Below are 20100 nucleotides of genomic sequence, written 5' to 3'. Positions count from 1 at the left end.
ATATCTAAGCATAAGTTTAGCTGAAAGTACAGTAAAAAATATAATCTTAAAGAACGACCATCCCATTTGCGGTTTGTCATTGACTGAAACATGGTTATGCAGCACATGACTGTACATACTATATGATGCATTTATACAAAATCCTAGAACAGAATACACTAACCTGTGGTGATAGAAAACAGATGAATTGTTGCTTCTGGTGGGGTTAGGAGTGGAAGCGGAATGAGTTAACTGGGAAGGGGCAGAAGGACACTTTCTGGGGGTGATAGAAATATGTGTCTTGAAAGGCACCCAGCAAAATATACACATCATCTGAACATTTTGCTGTTTGTAAATGACGCCTCAATAATCACAGAGGTATAAAGTATTAATGAGGATTTCAGTGGTGCAAATATTTTACCAAAATTTCATTTAACTAAAATTCAGAACATTTGGAAACTTCTACTGACAGCACATTGATACCTGAAATTGTGAAGAAAGTAGGAAAAGGAACTGCCATCTCAGGACAAACTCTAACAAGTGGGAAGGTGAGAACATTGGCAAAAGCAATTTGGGTGGAATTAACGGTGATTCTGTTTCCTACGGTCCTATTTAATGGCAATACAGAGTCAATAATTTTCTAATATTCTTCTTTTGATTTGCTAAATGTAGTATTTTCAAAATGAAAAATGAATTGCCTTTCAGAAAAAAAATTAAGATGAAACTTTTGCATTTAAAGAAGAAAATGATATAAAAAGGCAATCAGAAAATGAGTTCGGAGGATGATAATGTGAACTTGAAAGAGTTAATTCCTGAAGATGAATGCCAAGTGGCTAATTGAGCCTAAAATTTAAAATGAGCCAAACAGCCGTTTGTTGACAAGAGGTCACACACATACTCAAAGTTCCCAGAAAACCCACACATCTGCTTAACTTTGAGCCCTTCATAGCTGACTGTGCCCATTCATGTCTCTTGAATCAACCAATAAGCTATGGCCTGCATCAACCAATCAGAACTCAGCTGCATCAATCAATCAGAACAAAGCAAGTTTGAATCCTTCCTTAGCATAAGAGGGCCTGATTGAAAACTTTTATAAAAGCCAAACCGTTCTGCTGTTCTCTGGAACACCTTCATTTCACATAGAAGGATATTTCTCCTTGTCTGTGAACTGTTTACTGGAATAAAGTTTCATTCCTCCAAATTCATTTTCACGGAATTTTATTATTCTTTAAGTTCTGGGACACATGTGCAGAATGTGCAGGTTTGTTACATAGGTATACATGTGCCATGGTGGTTTGCTGCACCCATCAATCCATATCTACATTAAGTATTTCTCCTAATGTTATCCCTCCCCTAGCCCCCAACACTCCCAACAGGCTCTAGTGTGTGATGTTCCCCTCCCCGTGTCCATGTGTTCTCATTGTTCAACTCCCACTTGTGAGTGAGAACACGTGGTGTATGGTTTTCTGTTCTTGTGTTAAGTTTGCTGAGAATGATCGTTTCCAGCTTCATCCATGTCCCTGCAAAGGACATGAACTCATCCTTTTTTATAGCTGCATAGTATTCCATAACGTATATGTGCCACATTTTCATTATCCAGTAGTTCACAGTATTGAAGAAGAACAGTGTGTCTAATTGTCTAATGAGAAATGTTGCTAAGGTGTTTTTTTTTTTTAGTGTAGTATATAACTCTTCATTTCTTCCTTTCCTCAAATCTTTAGGCAAACATGCATTTCTCATTAAACCATTGTGTGAGTGAAGCTGTATTTGGAGACTGTGTTCAGAGACTGAGTCTTGTTGCAAGATGGAGATGGGTTAAAAGTAGGGACCAACCATGGGTGGTTCTACTCCTCCCAGGGTTTCCTTCGGGTATTCTAAGATTTTGTGACAAACATGGAGAGCTGAGCTAGACTTGCACCCTAGACTAGAAATGCAGGTTTCAAAAGGGTCACAGAAGAGCCATGGGATAAATCTGTTAGAATTTTAAGGTGTAGGCTCCCCTCAAAAAATAATTCTGATAATCAATTTGCAGGAATCTCAACGCAGATCTGAAAGAAGAAAACTCCAAAGAAGGGCTCCTGAGCTGCACAGGGAGCTCTCCAATGAGTACATGTTTTAAGGACTTGCAGATATTTAGAAAGAAGGAAACAGCACCACAACCAAATACTAGTGACTTCAGACAAGCATTATAATAATAAGGGCTAAAGCTCTGAAGAAACTGGGCCTGTATAAATGCTAAAGAAAAGTAAGAGAATGGAAGGGGCATTTGAAAACTTTATGGTAAAAAACATAAGTAAAAGAACTGGATGACCTTTCAGCTTGGGCAAATAGAATAATGAGATATAAGGGTTAGAATGGCAATAATAATTTAAGAGTTAACATTACTGACTATTTTTTAAATAGAAGGGGCTAAGCTAAGCATTATATGCTTACTATTTTATATAATGCTTACAACAGACTTGCAAGGCCAGTGTTAATATCAGCCTTTTGTTAGGCTCAGAAGAAACTGAGGTTCATAGGAGGTAAGTGCCTTAGGCGAGGTCACACAGCTAGCAAGAGATATGGCCAGACTCTGAGGGCAGCAGTCTGAGCCTAGGGCCTGTTGTCTTAGGCACCACACAGTAATTTACCTCTCAAACCCTCATTGTTACTGCTGATAATGAATTCCTGTTCTACATCTGAAAAGGGTAGAAAGAACTTGGTTAAGAGGGAACCAAAATCGAAAGCAGGTAAAGGGATTGTGTTGCTTTTCAAAAGAAAATTGAGCCTCTTGCTCCAGAAAAATTGCAGCCCAGAATAAAGAGGGAATTTATATAACTAATGCCTCACCCACAGTTGAGATGGCAGAGGAGGGCCACGGGTTTGCTGTTTCCCTTTGGTATACAAACAAAATCATGTAAGCCCTTGCCCCATGTGACTATGGAAGGCCAGCCCCTGGGAATGGGCTTGACAATGCCCCCTCCCCCTGCCCCCACTAGAGTGCTAGTGCATGACCTGAACCACTTCCCATCTTCCTAATCCTCTGGACTGCTGCTCCAACTGACACTTGGGCCATCCCACCATATGCTTGTGCAGAGTACCCCTTGCATCCCTAACAATCTTAATTCTCGAAAGCACTGTCAACAGGAGACCATTGCCGCTAGATTATTTAGAAGGGAATCAACTGTGCTAAAGGCTTAAGGATACCACAAGAAAACACGATCACACGAAAAAAAAACTAAAACTCAGTGTTAGGAATGCTGACTTGCTTCCTTCAGAGGGTCCTCTGCTCTGAAACAGTGGGTAACAGCATGGGCTTGAAAAATCCAGCTCTACCATTGTGACTTCACACAAGTTACCACCAGTCCAAAGCCTCACTTTCTTCCTGTGTATGATGGAAATAATAATGTTGCTTACTTGACTGGGATGTTGTACAGGTCTTAGGAGATGACTCAGATGAAGCATTTATATAGCACTTACATCTCATATCCATGCCATGCACAAAGTAAATACTCAACAAATACTAGTTATTTGTGTTATTTCCAGGTTCTGAGAGATCAAAATCTTGAGATCTAGAGTAGTACTGTCCAAAACAGTGGCCAGTAGCCAAAGAGCTGCATATGGCTATGGAGCACTTGAAATGTGGCTGATCCAATATGAGATGCACTGCAAATGTAAAATATATACAAACATTGAACTCTTGGTACCAAAGTGAAATACTTTAAACTATCTCATTATTTCTTTTAATGCTGATTTATGTTGAAATGATAGTGCTTTGGACATATTTGGTTAAACAAAACACTATTAAAATTAATATCACCTACTTATCTTTTTTCTTTATGCATTTTTCACGTGGCTCCTTGAAAACTTAAAATTACATATGTCATTCACATTTGTAACTCACAATGAATTTGTGCTGGACGGTGCTGCTCAAAATGTGGTCCATGGAGCAACAGCATAGGCATCTCCAGGGAACTTATTAGAAATGCAAGATCCCCCTCCCATCCCAACTTTATTTACTCAGAATCAGCATTTAAAAAAAAAAAAAATCCCTGGTTAATTTACATGCTCACTGAAATATGAGAACCACTATTCCATAGGAAAAACCAATTCACCTCCTACACTGTCTGCATGGCAGAGGTGGGAGTCCCTTTTACTTTATTGAATAAAGAAGTTTATGTTCCATTTGCCTAACCTCCTCCTTTTTCAAAATATGCATAACTAGAATTCCCATTAACATTCCCACTCTCCACCCTCATCAAATGAACCCTTCAGGTTGCTTTAAAATAGATTATTTGCGGTTTTACTACATGAGGAATTTTAGGTGAGACAGTGGAGACAGAAAATAAACCAGTTTTGTACTGTTGGCTCAAGACAGGAAAAGAGAGTGATTTCCTAGGTATTCAGTGTGATAATAATCCAAGGCAAAAGTCAATGGGGTATTTTTAAATAGACAGTAACCACACAGAAAGGAAACCATACTTCATTATAAGATGATTAGAGTTCTTTAATCACCCTTTATGATAAAAGAGTTTGAAAATATGACCCATGAGAAAAATGTCAGACTGTCAGCGTTTGGTAAAGACAGAAACTGCGAAAAGCACAGTGTGGCTGTCTTTACATTTTTGGAGAGATTTTACAGAAAAAAACAGATAAATGTCATGAAGCCTGTAAGCACAGAACTGGGAGAAATGGATAGACATTAACAAGAGGCAGTTGAATACAAGGGAAAAGTCTATGTAATAATTGCAGCTTTGAGTAGTAATGAATTACTTATCACTAGCATACAACCTGAAACCACTCTCTAGAACTCAAGAGGAAATCACTGTCTGAGAGAGGTTTGCACCAGACAATCAATCCAATTCCTTTCCAATTGTAGACCTTACGATTCCACTATCTTAGTTAGTAAAGATAACAGGGATGAATACAGTAACAGTGCTAGGGTTATATCTTGATGTCTAGCCTTTGTTTAAAAGTATAATAATAATAATAATAAATTTTAAAAAATAATAAAATAAGAAGGATTAGTTAAGCGCTAAAAGATAGTCATTTAATATTGGGCACAGTTAATACATTGATAATATGTAATGTGAACTCACATAAGAAAGTATCCTTGCCTTATCAATACGAAAGGTCTAGTCTATTACTCCCCTATTGAAAATAAACATTCTCGAAATCAAATCTGTACATAGCTTCTTTAAAAAAAAAAAAAAAAAAAAAAAAAGGTGAGGCTCGGGAAAAGTAAGGATTTTAGTAATTATGGAGATTGAAATGATAATGTACTACAGTCCTTTGAGCAAATGGGGTAGGGCTCCATATACTACTAAAACATATTAACAAACTAGACAGGCATTATGTGTTTTTTCAGTGACTGCCCCATCTTAGGCCTTTTAAATCCACCTCATCTGGCCATAAATCCACTTCATCTGGGTATTACAAAACAGCACCCACCTGTCAGTGCTATGCCCCAGCCCCTTGCTCTCGCCTTCCCTAGCTTCCCGATGCAATCCCCTCTCAATGTGGCTCCTTGAGTTCTAAAGGACCTCCAGTTTTTCCCGGCATTGACAATTTACCGAAAAAACATCAAAACTGTCAGACATATTGTTAGAACTATCCTTCAACACCAAATGTCAAGCATACTGAAATAAAAATTTCTTTTACCTCCTACATTTTCCCACTAATGCTCATCCTATTCTCATTAGAAAACAGTGATGAGATATTTAGAATTGGGACTATTTCATAAGTTAGGATCCCACCACCCAACAATGCAAATGGTCAAAATGTAGGTAACAAATACTTATAATCATAAATGGTATTAAGAAACCACTGTGTAATGCTGAGTTAAAAGGTATTATAAGGTCCGGTGCAGTATCTCACGCCTGTAATCTCAGCACTTTGGGAGGTTGAGGCAGGAGGATCGCTTGAGTCAAAAGTTAGAGACCACTATGGACAACATAGGGAGATCCCATCTCTAAAGCTATTTTTTTAATTAGCTAGGTGTGGTGGCACGGGCCTATAGTCCCAGCTACTTGGGAGGCTGAGGCAGGAGGATCACCTGAGCCCAGGAGGTTGAGGCTATAGTAAGCTGCGATGGCGCCACCACACTCCAGCCTGGGTGACAGAGTGAGACCCTGTCTTTAAAAAAAAAAAAAAAGAAAGAAAAAGAAAAAGAAAAAAAAAAGGTATTATAGAATGTTCAAAGGGGATTTGAATTAAAGAGAACAAAACTCCTTTAAGAAGTCTTATATCTGACATAAAAAGAACAAATAACATTGACTGCAGCAACAGGGTCTAAATTATCCTGTATAGAGTTTACCCCTCTACTAATAAGAAAAAAGAAATCTAGAGAAAAGTCTTAATAAGTTGAGCTCCAGTGTTGCAAGAAGAGAGTAAACTGATTGATGCCTGGTATATCACCACTATGTCTTTTAAGCTTTAATTCCACCCCAAGCAACTTGAAAATGAGTAGAAAATAATTATCTTCTTCTTTTTAAAAGGTTACAGATTTACAGATAATTCTTTGACAAAGAATTATCACAATAGGAGATTTTTTCAGGGTCATGAAAAAAAGCCATGTGGCTTATATAAGATGTAAGAACCAACCAGGAAACAAAAATCCAGGAAGTCCTAGCTAAAAAACAATTAGAGTTAGCAAGTCATTACCAGCTTTGATGCTAAAGCTTCAAACTCCACATTGATCCTGGACACTTAAAGTTATTTTCGTTGGAAAAAGGTTCTTATAAGAACTCTGCGATTCCTGAGGCTGCTTTTCAACCCCTGAAACTTGAATAGTTGCTAAATTTAGCTAAGAAGAAATTAGACTAGTGAGTAAATTAGTGTCGGTAAAAAGTCAGTGTAAGTTAGTAGAGAAGATACATGTTTTATAAGCACATTAACTTTCAGCTTAGGGAAGTGGATGGAGACCTGACTAAAGTGCTAGAAGTTTAAGGCATGGGCCTTAGGCCTGCAACTGACAAACACTGGGAACTCAGGCAAGTTTCAACTACCGCAGGTCTCAATTTGCACATTTTACTATAAAAATATTGGGTTATATCAATCTTTCCTAGTTTTCCCTATTGGTAAGAATCATCTGTTACATCACAAACATTTTCAAAATTTCAGGCCCAGACTAGATTCATTGAATCAGAATCTTCAGGAGAGGAAACCAGAAAATAATATGTTTATCAAGTACTATGGGTGATTTGTGTCACAATGGTTGTTGATAATTACTGCTTAAACGATACTTTGATTCTTCTCAATCTCAAAATCCAATTTCTTTAAATCTTAGTTGAAATAATACTCTTAACCTAAACAGATTAATGTAGAAATAGATTAATAATCACAAATAATTTATTTTATTAAAGTTATATGTTAAAAATGACAGATGTTGTTGTAAGCTTTATTTAATCTACGGTACACTAAAAGAGTCATCAATTTGATAGTATATCCTAACTAGCAGGAAAGAAAATTACAGGTATAGAATTTTGGGGAAATAAAGAATCTATAGTGTTCCCAGTCCATTTTAGTTCAATGGAAGAAAATATTACCAGTAATAAGCAAATGAAGTATCACATTTACATAGATTTTCTTCAGAATGCAACTGCCTTTACATCTATGTTTCCCTATATTTTTTATATTAATATATACTATATTAAACTAGTGGGGTTTTTTTGTTTTTTTTGTTTTGATTTGTTTTGTTTTGTGGCAGGTTCTCACTCTGTCGCCCAGGCTGGAGTGCAGTGGCACAATCTTAGCTCACTGCAACCTCTGCCTCCCAGATTCAAGCAATTCTCCTGCCTCAGCCTCCTGAATAGCTGGGATTACAGGTGCGCCCCACCAAGCCTGGCTAATTTTTTTTGCATTTTTGGTAGAGATGAGGTTTCACCATGTTAGCCGGGCTAGTCTTGAACTCTTGACCTCAAGAGATCCACCCACCTCAGCTTCTCAAAGTGCTGAGATTACAGGCCTGAGCCATAAACTAGTGTTTAATATACTTATGAGAATAAATAAATTCTATTATTCTCACTATTAAAAGTAACAAATTGATACCCAAATCAGATAGCCCACCAGCAGAAGGTCAGAATTAGAATTCCACTCATCTAACTCTCAATTCAGTGTTTCTTCCTACTTAATTTCATTTTACTAAGAAGTAATAACTATTATCTATACTTATGTACCTTTGACAATTTCCAAAATGAAAGGTTTCTTTTTAAGTATCATTAGGTATGCAGTGTGTTATCAGCAACAATATTGATGGTGTGCCACTGTAAGTTAAGGCACCTTTTCCTCTTCCTTAAAGGATTGGAATCACGTTGCGGTATGCAGCTCAGTATAAATACTAATCTCCTCAGCACAGCTAGCAGATATTAAATACAGGTATACTTCATTTTATTTCACTTTTCAGCTATGGCATTTGTTACTAATTGAAGGTCTGTGGCAACCCTGTGTCCAGCAAGACTGTAAGCGCCACTTTTCAAACAGCATGTGCCTGCTTTGTGTCTCTGTGTCACATTTTGCTAATTCTTGCATTTTTCACACTTTTCATTATTATTATATATATTATAGTCATCAGTGATCAGTGATCTTTGACGTTATTATTGTCATTGTTTGGGGGCTCCAGGAACCACACCCATCCATGGCAGTGAACTTAATCAATAAATGTTGTGTGTGTTCTGACTGCTCCACTTACCCACCATTCCCCCATCTCTCTCTCTCTCTCCTCAGGCCTCCCTATTCTTGGAGACACAAAATTGAAATTAGGCCAATTAATAACCCTACTATGACTTTTACATGTTCAAGTAAAAGGAAGAGTCTCATACATCTCTCACTTTAAATCAAAAGCTAGAAATGATTAAGCTTAGAAAGGAAGGCTTGTTGAAAACCAAGACTAGCTGAAAGCTAGGCCTCTGTGTCAAACAATTAACCAAGTTGTGAATGCAAAGAAAAAGTTCTTGAGGGAAATTAAAAGTGTTACTGCAGTAAACACATGAATGATGAGAAAGCAGAACAGTCTGATTGTCGATATAAAGAAAGTTTGAATTCTCTGGATAGATGAAAGTAGTCACAACATTTCCTTAAGCAAAAGCCTAATCCAGAGCAAGGTCCTAACTCTCTTCGATTCTATGAAGGCTGAGAGAGCTGAGGAAGCTGTGGGTCGGGGGATGGAGGAAACCTTTGAAGCTAGCAAAGGTTGGTTCCTAAGGTTTAAAAAGGAGCTATCTCAATAGCAAAAAGGTGCAAGGTGAAACAGCAAGTGCTAATGTAGAAGCAGAAGCAAGTTATCCAGAAGATCTAGCTAAGATCATTGATGAAGGTGGCTACACTGGAAAACCAATTTTTAATGTAGAGGAAACAGCCTTATACTAGAAGAAGATGCCATCTAGGACTTCCATAGCTAAAGAGGAGAAGTCAATGCCTGGCTCTAAAGCTTTAAAAGACAGGTTGACTCTTTTGTTAGGGGCTGATGCAGCTGGTTACTTTAAGTTGAAGTCAGTGCCCATTTACCATTCCAAAAAATCCTAGGGTCCTTAAGAATTATGCTAGCTATATTCTTCTTGTGCTCTATAAATGGAATAACAAACCCCAACATATCTATTTACAGCATGATTTACTACATATTTTAAGCCCACTGTTGAGGCCTACTGCTCAGAAAACAAAAGAGATTCCCTTCAGAATATTACTTCTCATTGACAATGCACCTGGTTCCCCAAGAACCCTGATGGAGATGTACAAGGAGATTAATGTTTTCATGACTCATAGCACAACATCCATTCTGTAGCCCATGGACCAAGGAGGAATTTTAACTTTCAAGTTTTATTATTTAAGAAATACTTTGTGTAAGGCTATACCTGCCATAAACAGTAATTCATCTGATGGATCTGGAAAAAGTACATTGAAAATGAAATAAATGAAAAGTAAATTGAAAATGTGTTCATCATTCTAGATGTCATTAAGAACATTCGTGATCCATGGGAGGAGGTCAAAATATCAACATTAACAGAAGTTTGAAAGAAGTGGATTCCAAACATCACTAATGACTTTGAGGTATTCAAGACTTCAGTGGAGTAAGTAACTGCACATGTGGTAGAAATAGCAAGATAACTAGAATTCGAAGTGGAGCCTAAAGATGTGACCGAATTGCTGCAGCTTTATGATAGAACTTGAATGGATGATGAATTGCTTCTTACAGATGAGCAAAGAAGATGGTTTCTTGAGATGGAAGCTACTCCTGGTGAAGATGCTGTCAACATTGTTGAAATGGCAACAAAGCATTTAAAATATTACATAAACTTAGTTGAGAAAGCAGCAACAGGGTTTGAGAGGATTGACTCCAATTTTGAAAGAAGTTCTACTATAGGTAAAATGCTATCCAACAACCTCTCACGCTACAGAGAAATCTGTCATAAAAGGAAGAGTCCAATGAAACAGACAATTTTCTGAATTTTGGAGCAGTGGAGAAGACTCTGATATGGGTGTGGGGAGGATGATGAAGGGTCAAATATAAGAAAAACTAAGTTGTAAATGCCCATAGATTATTCAAATAGAAATGGCTGTGTCCAGAACTGAGTTTCAAAAGAATCGGGACAACTTGAATAAACTCCATCAAAAGTCACAAATACAATTAAAGTCTTAGAGAAGTAGATCTTAGGAGAAACAAGTTCAAGAGGTATTTTTTTGTACCTCATGGTGACTATAGTTAATCATATGTTGCATATTTGAAAGTTGCTAACAGAGTAGACTTTAAGTGTTCTCACCACAAAAAAGATAAGTGTGTGAGGTAATGCATATGTTAAATAGCTTTATTTACTCATTTCACATATATGCCTATACCAAAACATCATGCTGTATGACGTAAGTACATATAATTTTTACTTCTCAATTAAAAAAATAAAAAGGTAAAAAAGAAAAGCAGATCTAAAAAAATAAAATGAGCTACAATTATATATTCCACATAGAGGCACACAGGATCTTGGAGTTAGAACTAGCATCCTAGTTCACTGGCTTTCCAGATTTTCTCTTGGCATAGGAATAAATCCCTTCCCCCTTTCCCCTGTGTGCCTGAGGAAGCAGACAGAAGACTCAAGGAGTCATTTAATTATTCTTAAGCACAGTGAGATCTTACTAAGTGACTATGTCCTCTTATGAAGAGAACCTGATGTAAAGTTTAAACCAGAGCATGAAATAAAAGCAAAATACTAGAACAAGGTTTGTGGAAATGTTCTGAAACTTTCTTGCAGGAAGAGTTGGGCAGTAAGTGGATATTTCTTCTGTATCCTACTTGCCAGTTGAATTGGCAAACTTAACAAAGCTGGAGAAATAGATTGGAAGTAATAACTCTGTTTCAGAAATTGCACTGCCAAGAGGAACCTCATTACCTCTTGGCTTGGTGTTTGAGAAAAATCCAGTCCAGCTGACAAAATGAAGATGAGCGAGACACTCAACTAAAGATTGTAAATGCACTAGTCTCAGCGTGGTTTTCCAAATGTAATCCTCTACTCCCAGAAAAAGAACTTAACTGTTCATTAATGAAGTGCAGGTGTATGCGAACAACTGGAATGAAGAGAAAAGTTGTCCCAAAGTGAAAAGCAATGCCTGAAACCGAATGGTAAGACTATATGCAGGGGGCTACATTCATTTGTTCAGGAAATATCTAGAGTTCTTATCTACCTTTTGCCAGGCAATGTGCTAACTGCTGCGAAGTCTATCACAATTGCTAAAACTGTTCTCTTCTCAAGGCTTATGCAAGATGAAAGGAGGAGGGAGGAAAGAAAATAGAAATATTGGGTGATGAGAAAGAGAGATACATAAAAGAAGAGGAAGAGACAGGAGACTGAGGGAGAAAAAAGAGAAGGAAATTGAAGGAGGAACAGAAAGAAAAGTTGATGTTTACAGCTTCGACATACTTCAGGCCCATATTATATCCTACCTATTGCAATAAATCCTTAAAACAGTGTCTCTCATTCTTCCTTTCAACACACATTCATTGAACATTATCTCTGAAGTTCTCCAGAAGGCAAAACCTACAATGAGAATTTGGGTGCTAATACTTTACTCAGGAGGTTCCAGGCCAGGAGGCAACGACAGCAAGGAAACAACAGGAGTAAAGCAAAGGAAATACGAGGCAATGCTGTGTGGTATGTTATCCTGCTGACCACCATTTATCATCAAACCACAAAGATACATAGTGATCACTCAGGAGATATGTGTTTTTGGTAGGATTGCAAAAAGAAATTGTACATGGTAAAAATCTCCAGGGGCACTGTGAGTGGCCTGGCCTCCTCCTGAATCTGTTTCTCACTGGTCAAGGTTCACTCCACAGGGAGCTAAGCTCCCTACACTTGCAGGTTGTATCCTCCAGATTGCAGCATCCAGCCTCTCAGCTGCTACTCGAGGAAGCCAGATCCCAGACACCACGACATAGTGTTTCATCCAAGTTTGAAAATGGACTGGCAACACCTTTAACCGTCTAGGAAGGGAGATGAGACAGTTAAACCACAGAGCACAAGCCAAGGACAAGAAAGAAGGTGGTAAAAGGAGTGTGAGAAGGGACACAAAGCTTGAATTCAGCACAAGCAATTTTTACATGCCAGATACTGTGCCCAGTGCTGGGAAGATGAGAGTAAATAACACAGATCTGGTTATTTACCTGATCTCAGACTTGCACAGCAGCAAGGTGACCAGTATGCATAAACAAGCAAGTATCATGCAGTGAGACAGAGTGCTGTAGTGGCTGAGGAGCAGAGGTACCTGTGTCATCTCAAAGAACTCCCAGAAGAGATACTTTCTAGGCATGGGTTATCCAGGTACAGGTCTGAGTCAGGGAGTAAATGTGTGAGGGAGGAAACTAAGGGAGACTATATGATAGTGGGCAACAGGCAGACAGAGGTGAGTTCCAAAGCCCTAGACAGTGAAGGATGTTCAGCTTTGTTGGAGCTCCAAGGGTTGAACAGAAATGGAGACTTAACAGTTCAGGTATTACCATATCATGGTCTGATCACACGAGGCCTAAGATCATAGCCTACAGTTCTACCTCTCTACCCTAAACCCATAGTCCTTACCTTCATCTCCCTCATATTCATGGCCAGCTTGATTATCAGTTTTACTGAAAGTACGTTCTCTGCCTTTCCACCTCTGCGTCTTTGCACAAGGCCTGCTTCCTCTGAGACTCTGTCCCGTTCACATGAACACCTGTTTAAACCATGCACTTGCTTTAAGGCCCAGGTAGAAGCTTTCTTATCCCCACCTCTACCCTATGCCCCCACGTCTCACTGGTTTAATCTCTTCTTACCTAAAATCCCTATTTTCTCTTAAGGTTATTATTTCATTTCGATAGTTATTTATTTAACTGGCTCACCTCCCCTCCTAGACCATTAAAGAGGTGAAAAGTAACACTGATAAAAATAAACAATTTTCATGGCTTCTATAAACTTTTCTGTCTTTAAAACAACAGAGAGATATATTTAACTATGGAAATCATTTAGAAATCAACTAGCATTGCCTTAGTCCAAAACTACCGGGCAAAGCCCCCATTTCAGTCCAGGCCGATCTCTCTGGCCCAGTAATGCTCCTTGTTTCTTTCTCCTTTGTTTTCCTTCCCAATCTTTCCCCATGGGCCATTTCCCTCACTCAGGATCCTTATACCTTTTATTTTGTCTGGTTGCATTCTGGGCTCTCAGAGCCACCTAGCTTTGGCATGGAATTCTGATATCCAGGTTGCAGAAAGTTTTGGTCTGGTCAACAAACAATTCCTTTCTCTGTGCTATCTAAAAAACAGAGAATTCAATCAAACTCAACGTGTCATTTTCTCATGTTTAAGAGTTTCCATTTTGAATTCCAGAAACATTTGCTATTTGCCTTTTACATGAAGAGTATTGACACTTGGAAATACAAAGAAGAATATCAAACATGGTCTTTTAGGGCCTTTACAGCCAAACCAGTGACAAAGATGATTATGATAATAGTTAGAAATCAAAGAAGTGATGTACTACAAGAGTATGAACTTAGGGCTACAGGATTAGGAAAGCTGAACTATTTCTGGTAAAACCATTGGCAAAATCCAAATTCATATCTAGGTCTAGGTCATTCACAATCTCCCTCCTCCATGATGCCACATGCTTTAGTTTCAGCAACACACAGTAGTGAATTTTCAGTTTAGTTATGTTAACTTTGAAGAAATATATAACACATTGCACGTGTTCTTCCTCTTCAGGAGATCAAATTAAACAGGACTCACACATCATTTAAAAAGCAAATTTTTCCATAAGCCATTTGTTTTTCCCAGAGCAACCTCTACTCAGTGCTAGGCTTTCTCCTCAAATATCTAGCCTCTCTCATTCGTCCAGGGTAGCTCTCTCCTGCTCTTGTTTAATAAGGTGCATTTTACCTTGAGCTAAATAAATTAGGAAAATTTTAATATCAAGAACAGTCTGATAATTTAATAAACACTTAAAATAGGAATGCCAATATTTTTGCTAAGCCCATTAATTCAATAAACATTTGCTATATCACACTAAGGTAAGTTTGTTACACTTGATTTTAAAAATTAACTAAACTTAGGTACAAATGCAATCAAATAGAACCAGTAGAAACCAATCTCGCTTTGGACTCTTTCTGACTTCATGTTTCTTTTGTTCCTTAACTCTTCCGAGCATTATACTTTTAAAGAGAATATTTGAACTATATATGTAGATATATGGCTTATAAAGTCTATGTCTGCCTCTGCAAAAAAGTGGGAATTTAAAGAGGGAACATACGTCATTACTTTCACCAACTCTTCTACTTCCTTCCATTTACAGATAACAATTTGGAAAAGAAACTTGTTTACACTTAGCCTAGGCAGCATGACACGCTAAGTATTCTCACTCAAGAAGAAGATGGAGTTAACACTAGAGATCTGGAGCATCTGTGAGTCTAGGATCCTGCATCAATAACCCAGGGAGAAATGGCTTTCAAGTCCTAAACTCTATCTTAGTGTGTAGGTTCAAGATATAAGCGGAGAGATAATGCAGCCTAATGGAAAGAAGTTTGACTTAATAAGTTTCTTCCTCCTTCCTCCCTGCTCTCTCCTTCCCCATTCCCTCTCCCTTCTCTCTGCTGCATTCTCCCTCTTCCTTTCTTCCTCTTCCTCCTCCTCCTTCATCTTTCATCCTCCTCCCCCCTTCTTTTTCTTCCTCCACTTCTGTTCCTCTTCCTTCTTGCTAAAAACACAGGAGTAACTGCTTGCCTTCACTCATCTTCTCATTCTCTCCCCTCCCCACATCTTTTCATTACCGCCTGTGTCATTGTGAGGAATCCAGAGATCTGCATGTTAATAATTCTCTTGTGCTACCCTTTGCTGACTTTCTTCTACACCTATGATTTCAATAATTGAAGAGGTTTCCAAGATAGAAAGATTACAAGCCAAGAACCTTATCTCTCTTGGCCTCATGTGAACTGTCATCAAATATCCTGCTGTTAATTAGCAAAGGTTGTTTTATCCTGTTATCTCTGCTTCTCTCTTAGCATAAAGCAAGAGAAAATGCTATAAGCCCACTAAAACAGTCTCATTGCTCCTCTAAGGGTCGACATCAAGGTAAGTTCTTAGTGTACTACTTTCCTGACACCTTATTCTCACACCCAAATGACTTTATTGACTTTAAAACCAATTTCTAAAGACAGGTGAAAGATATTTCCAGTATTTCAAATGATGGTGGAATATCTCCTCCAACTGCCCCTTAAGATATCAGCTCAGAATGTAAATTACTTTATTTCATAACTCAAAAACTTCCTGGATAATCAGACACATTTGCACATAGGATATGATAACTCATGGTAATTTTCTTAACATGCTAATGTTTTTACAAGCTTAAATACAGTCAATATGAGATTTCCTTTCTGTTTAAAAACCTACAGTAGGGGGAAAAAAGGCTGCGGCACATACCCATATTCTCAAAAACAAAGTCTTAATCCAGAATAGCATAAAAGGCCTACCTTTCCACTGTCATTGTAACCTTCTTTTACCCTGAGCTCTCTTCACACCAGTGCACAGGCTGCTACTGAACACAAACCTCTCCATTTCTTCTCATGTGTTCTTCCACACCTTAGAACATGCTTATGGACTCTCCAAGCTCCTTTTAAATATCACCTCAATGAAGATTACTCTTGGGCATCAATAAATGGATTAAACCATGTTAGATATGTAATCATCAAAACACTTAAGTCACTATAACATACGTATTCAATAGTTCAATTATTATTACAACTAAAAGCCTATAAATTACTGGGGGACACCCTTATGACAGATACACTTTAGTGCATAGACTAACTCATAAGAGGCACATAATTTTTTTAAACAAATAAATGTTTGATTGTTATGTAATTTTACTCACCAAATCAACATATTCAAAATCAAATTAATGAACTAGAAGACTGGTACAACATTTATGTGGTTTACATTTCCTTCAAAGTCAGAATTAAAACCCAGAACCCCAAATATATTGTTTCCATATACGACTCATGATATGGTTTGGCTGTGTACCCACCCAAATCTCATCTTGAATTGTAGCTCCCATAATTTCCACATGATGTAAGAGGGACCCGGTGGGAGATAATTGAATCATGGGGGTGGTTTGCCCCATACTATTCCCGTGGTAGTGAATAAGCCTCATGAGATCTGATGGTTTTATAAAGGGACACTCCTTTTGCTTGGCTCTCATTCTTTCTCGTCTGCTGCCACGTAAGACGTGCCTTTCCCCTTCTGCCAAGATTGTGAGGCCTTGCTAGTCATGTGGAACTGCTAGTTCATTAAACCTCTTTTTCTTTATTAATTACCCAGTCTCAGATATGTCTTTATCAGCAGCATGGAAATGGACTAATACAACTTAGCATTCCAGAACGTGTGCCCTTATGTGGTCATGTACTCTTAATGCCAACTCTGAGGCCAGAATGAAGACAATATTATTAGTGCAGAGGGGGCAACTAATGCATTTAACAATTCATAGCTAAATTGTGTTCCATTTTTAATACAATATCAATAGTGAATCTGAAATATATATATTTTAGAAAATTCAAGCAATATTTTGCTCCACTACAACCACACCAAAAATTTTTCCTGATTTTTAAATATAGTTTATTGTTTTAATAAATTTTGCTTCACCATATGAATATATGGCATATCTACTTCTATGCCACTTAAATTCATATTTGTTGATATCCTAGTCTCTAGGTCACATTGCCATACATGGAATGTCTTTATTAGATTTTGAAAGTGCATTCCTTGGTTCATGTTTTACTTTCTGAGAAATGACTGCTGAATGCAAACTGAGTGGCTTTAATTTTATTTGAGAAAAGGCAAGAAGAAAGTGGTCTTACCAAATTCAAGCTTTTATTTTACAGGTAAGCATCACTTGTGATGCTACTTGATTTATAAAAGAAAAACACAATTCTCTTTAAAACAACAAGTGTTAAGCAAAATCATAAATAGTCCTCTACATTTTCATTCCCAATTCTACTGGCTTGGCTAATATTACTGGTAATATTTACACTGATGGTTACAACACTATTTTGGCTGCATTTAAAACACCACATGAACACTGAACAACGGTATCAACTAAATATGCCATAAATGTTATTATACTGTTGCAGAAAACATCATGAATTGAGGTTCAATGAGGAATGAGATGTCACCAAAAATAAGTCATCAACAGGACCATATCAACGTCAGGATTTAGCTTCAGCATCCAGCCTAGGCCAAGAAATTTGGAGACCTTTGGGAGGGGATTAGCATTTTTAAAAATTATTATTATTATGGCATCTAGGAGTTACATGCATTCTATCACAGGAAGGATCCATGGAAATGAAGTTTGCTTTTCCCCCAAGATTGTGAATTCCTCTAAAATCTGGTTCTTGGAATCAGAGTTGCTAAATCACCAGTGGATGATGGGGTTTTGTACAGAAGAAAAGTCAAGCAATCACACTCCAGAGTGAACAAAGCGTATCCTTGAGTCTAAGGGAAAATTAACCTTGTGGGGATGTCAATACTGACTCACAAAGGAATTTCCAAAGTCAGTGCTACTAAAATGCTTCCTCCCTCCAAAGTATGAATATCTAACATAACAACAATATTAATAATTTGACGTTCACAGAAACTGAATGTGAAATGTTTCCAGTTTTAACCTTTATTATTGCATTAACAGACGGATTTAAAATATTTATATTCTTCTTACTTCACTGGGCAAATACTCACAGGTTCCTAACAATAAAAATTCAGTTGTTCCTTTGTGTTTAATGGGGGCCAAGAAGAAATTCTCATTCCAGATTTGTCAAGGTACATCTATAAATGATAACAGTAAGAAGTGAAAGCATTTATAAGAAAGGAAAGTAATGGGCGAACAATCCCGTTAGTTCGCTTCTACACAAGAGCAAAATAAAACCTTTGATAACAACTACTAAGGTAAGCAGTAAGCTATACAGTGCCTTTATGGCAGCTGTGCTGTGTTATCCAGTATAGTCTTACTTGCTATATTCAGCTCTGTACAGGAGTATATGATCGTGTTACACATCTATGTATTTACATCCAGGTCCCATATCTAGCCTCTCCCCCTGAGAACTGGACTATCAGACTTACAGCTTTCTAAGTACTTTCTGTTTTCCTGTGAACACAGATATTAATTTCCAAGTGTGCTTTGGCCTAAGACATTTTCCTCCTCTTTAGATGCTTGGAGTAGATTGTACTAGGGCTTGATAGACTGTTCACTCTGCAAATAACATCCCTTCTCTATTCCACCCGCCCCCCACACTATGTAAGCATATAATTCCCAATTCTAGAACACCAGACTTCCACTTGCCTCCTACTTACAATCTTCCTGCCCAGTAAGTTTCCATTGAAAAAACTAGAAAGATGAAGCCTGAAGAAACTTTAGAAATAGGTGATCCATAAGAAAAGCTATTTTTGCAAAAGAAACTTTAGAAAGATGAAAATGTCAATAGCAGATTAAAAGTTGAAGCTGAAAAATAGGTAGGTCATAATGTATCAATTCTATACAAGTTTTATTTATATGTTGATCCCTGAAGACCTTCCAACAGTAGACGGTAGTCGAAGAAAAGAAGAGAGGAGCTGGAATGGAAAGATCACCAAGGTTTGAAAAACTAACCTGGAGCATTTTAATCTAAATTCTGTTCCTACAAATTCAGAGGAGTAACTATAGTCATGTTTTGTCCTGAAATAAAAAGTGTTTAGGCTGTAATTTTCCAAAGTGAAATCAGAGAAGGAAGAAAATTCAATCATTATTTTCAAAAACAACTGTAGCCCTGTCAATGTGGCCTTTTAGCACCAATTGTTGAAGCAAAATGCTAAGCAGTCTGCAAGAACCATCCCATCAGGTACCTTAACTGAGGCTATGGTCACAGATGCCTATGAATTCTGCAAAGCTATGACACACACAAAAAGACATCTAGCATGACAAGCTTTACAGAATTAAAAGGATGCATTACTATAGCAAGAAAATTTGCATCTTGCCTTCCTAACCAAAGCCCACAGTGGAAATATGTCCTCATACCTGGCAAGCCCAAGGAAACATTCCCATCTCTACCACTTCTGCAGGGAGTACTGCTTGTGTTCTCCAATTAGAAGAGGCCACAAATTGTTCTAGAGTGGAAGCATCTTTATCTTCTCATGACTTCTCAACCAATTGACTTACATAAATCCGAGTAAGTTTCCCAGTTTCTAAATGTTATCACTATCTGCACTCTGAAATAAATGCACTATTGCTGGGTGACACCCACCAATTAGAGAGCTTATCATGGAGGAAGCTACTGTTTTCTCTTCTCCTCTTCCATTTCTTCAGAAAACTTAAAATTTGGCACCAAAACACTGGATCCTTGATATTTAAAAGGAATATGTTTGTAGAAATTTCCACATTAAAAAATTCACACACATAAAAATTCCTTTGAGCAAAAAATTTTAAAAAAAGAAGAATGCTATTCATTCATTACTGACTCATTCCTGGCATACCACACCCTTAGCTTGTAGCATTTATCTATGCTACTCACCCTAACTACATTTTCTCCTTTAACTTTCACAGTGACTCTTGGGAGACATATTACTTTTGCTACTATTTCTAACTATCCCAAGCGTTAGGGGTGGCATACAAATGGTTGGCAAAA

General features: G+C 37.6%; 1 protein-coding gene across 1 annotated transcript in view; it reads right to left on the bottom strand.

Moving 5' to 3' along the window:
- THSD7B (thrombospondin type 1 domain containing 7B) overlaps positions 1-20100 on the bottom strand; it is a 788242-nt gene that overhangs the window by 542391 nt on the left and 225751 nt on the right. The window lies entirely within an intron of this gene.

The sequence above is a fragment of the Macaca mulatta genome, chromosome 12 (assembly GCF_049350105.2).
Source record: "Macaca mulatta isolate MMU2019108-1 chromosome 12, T2T-MMU8v2.0, whole genome shotgun sequence".
Lineage (NCBI taxonomy): Eukaryota > Metazoa > Chordata > Mammalia > Primates > Cercopithecidae > Macaca > Macaca mulatta.
This window is presented reverse-complemented; position numbering and strand designations above follow the sequence as displayed.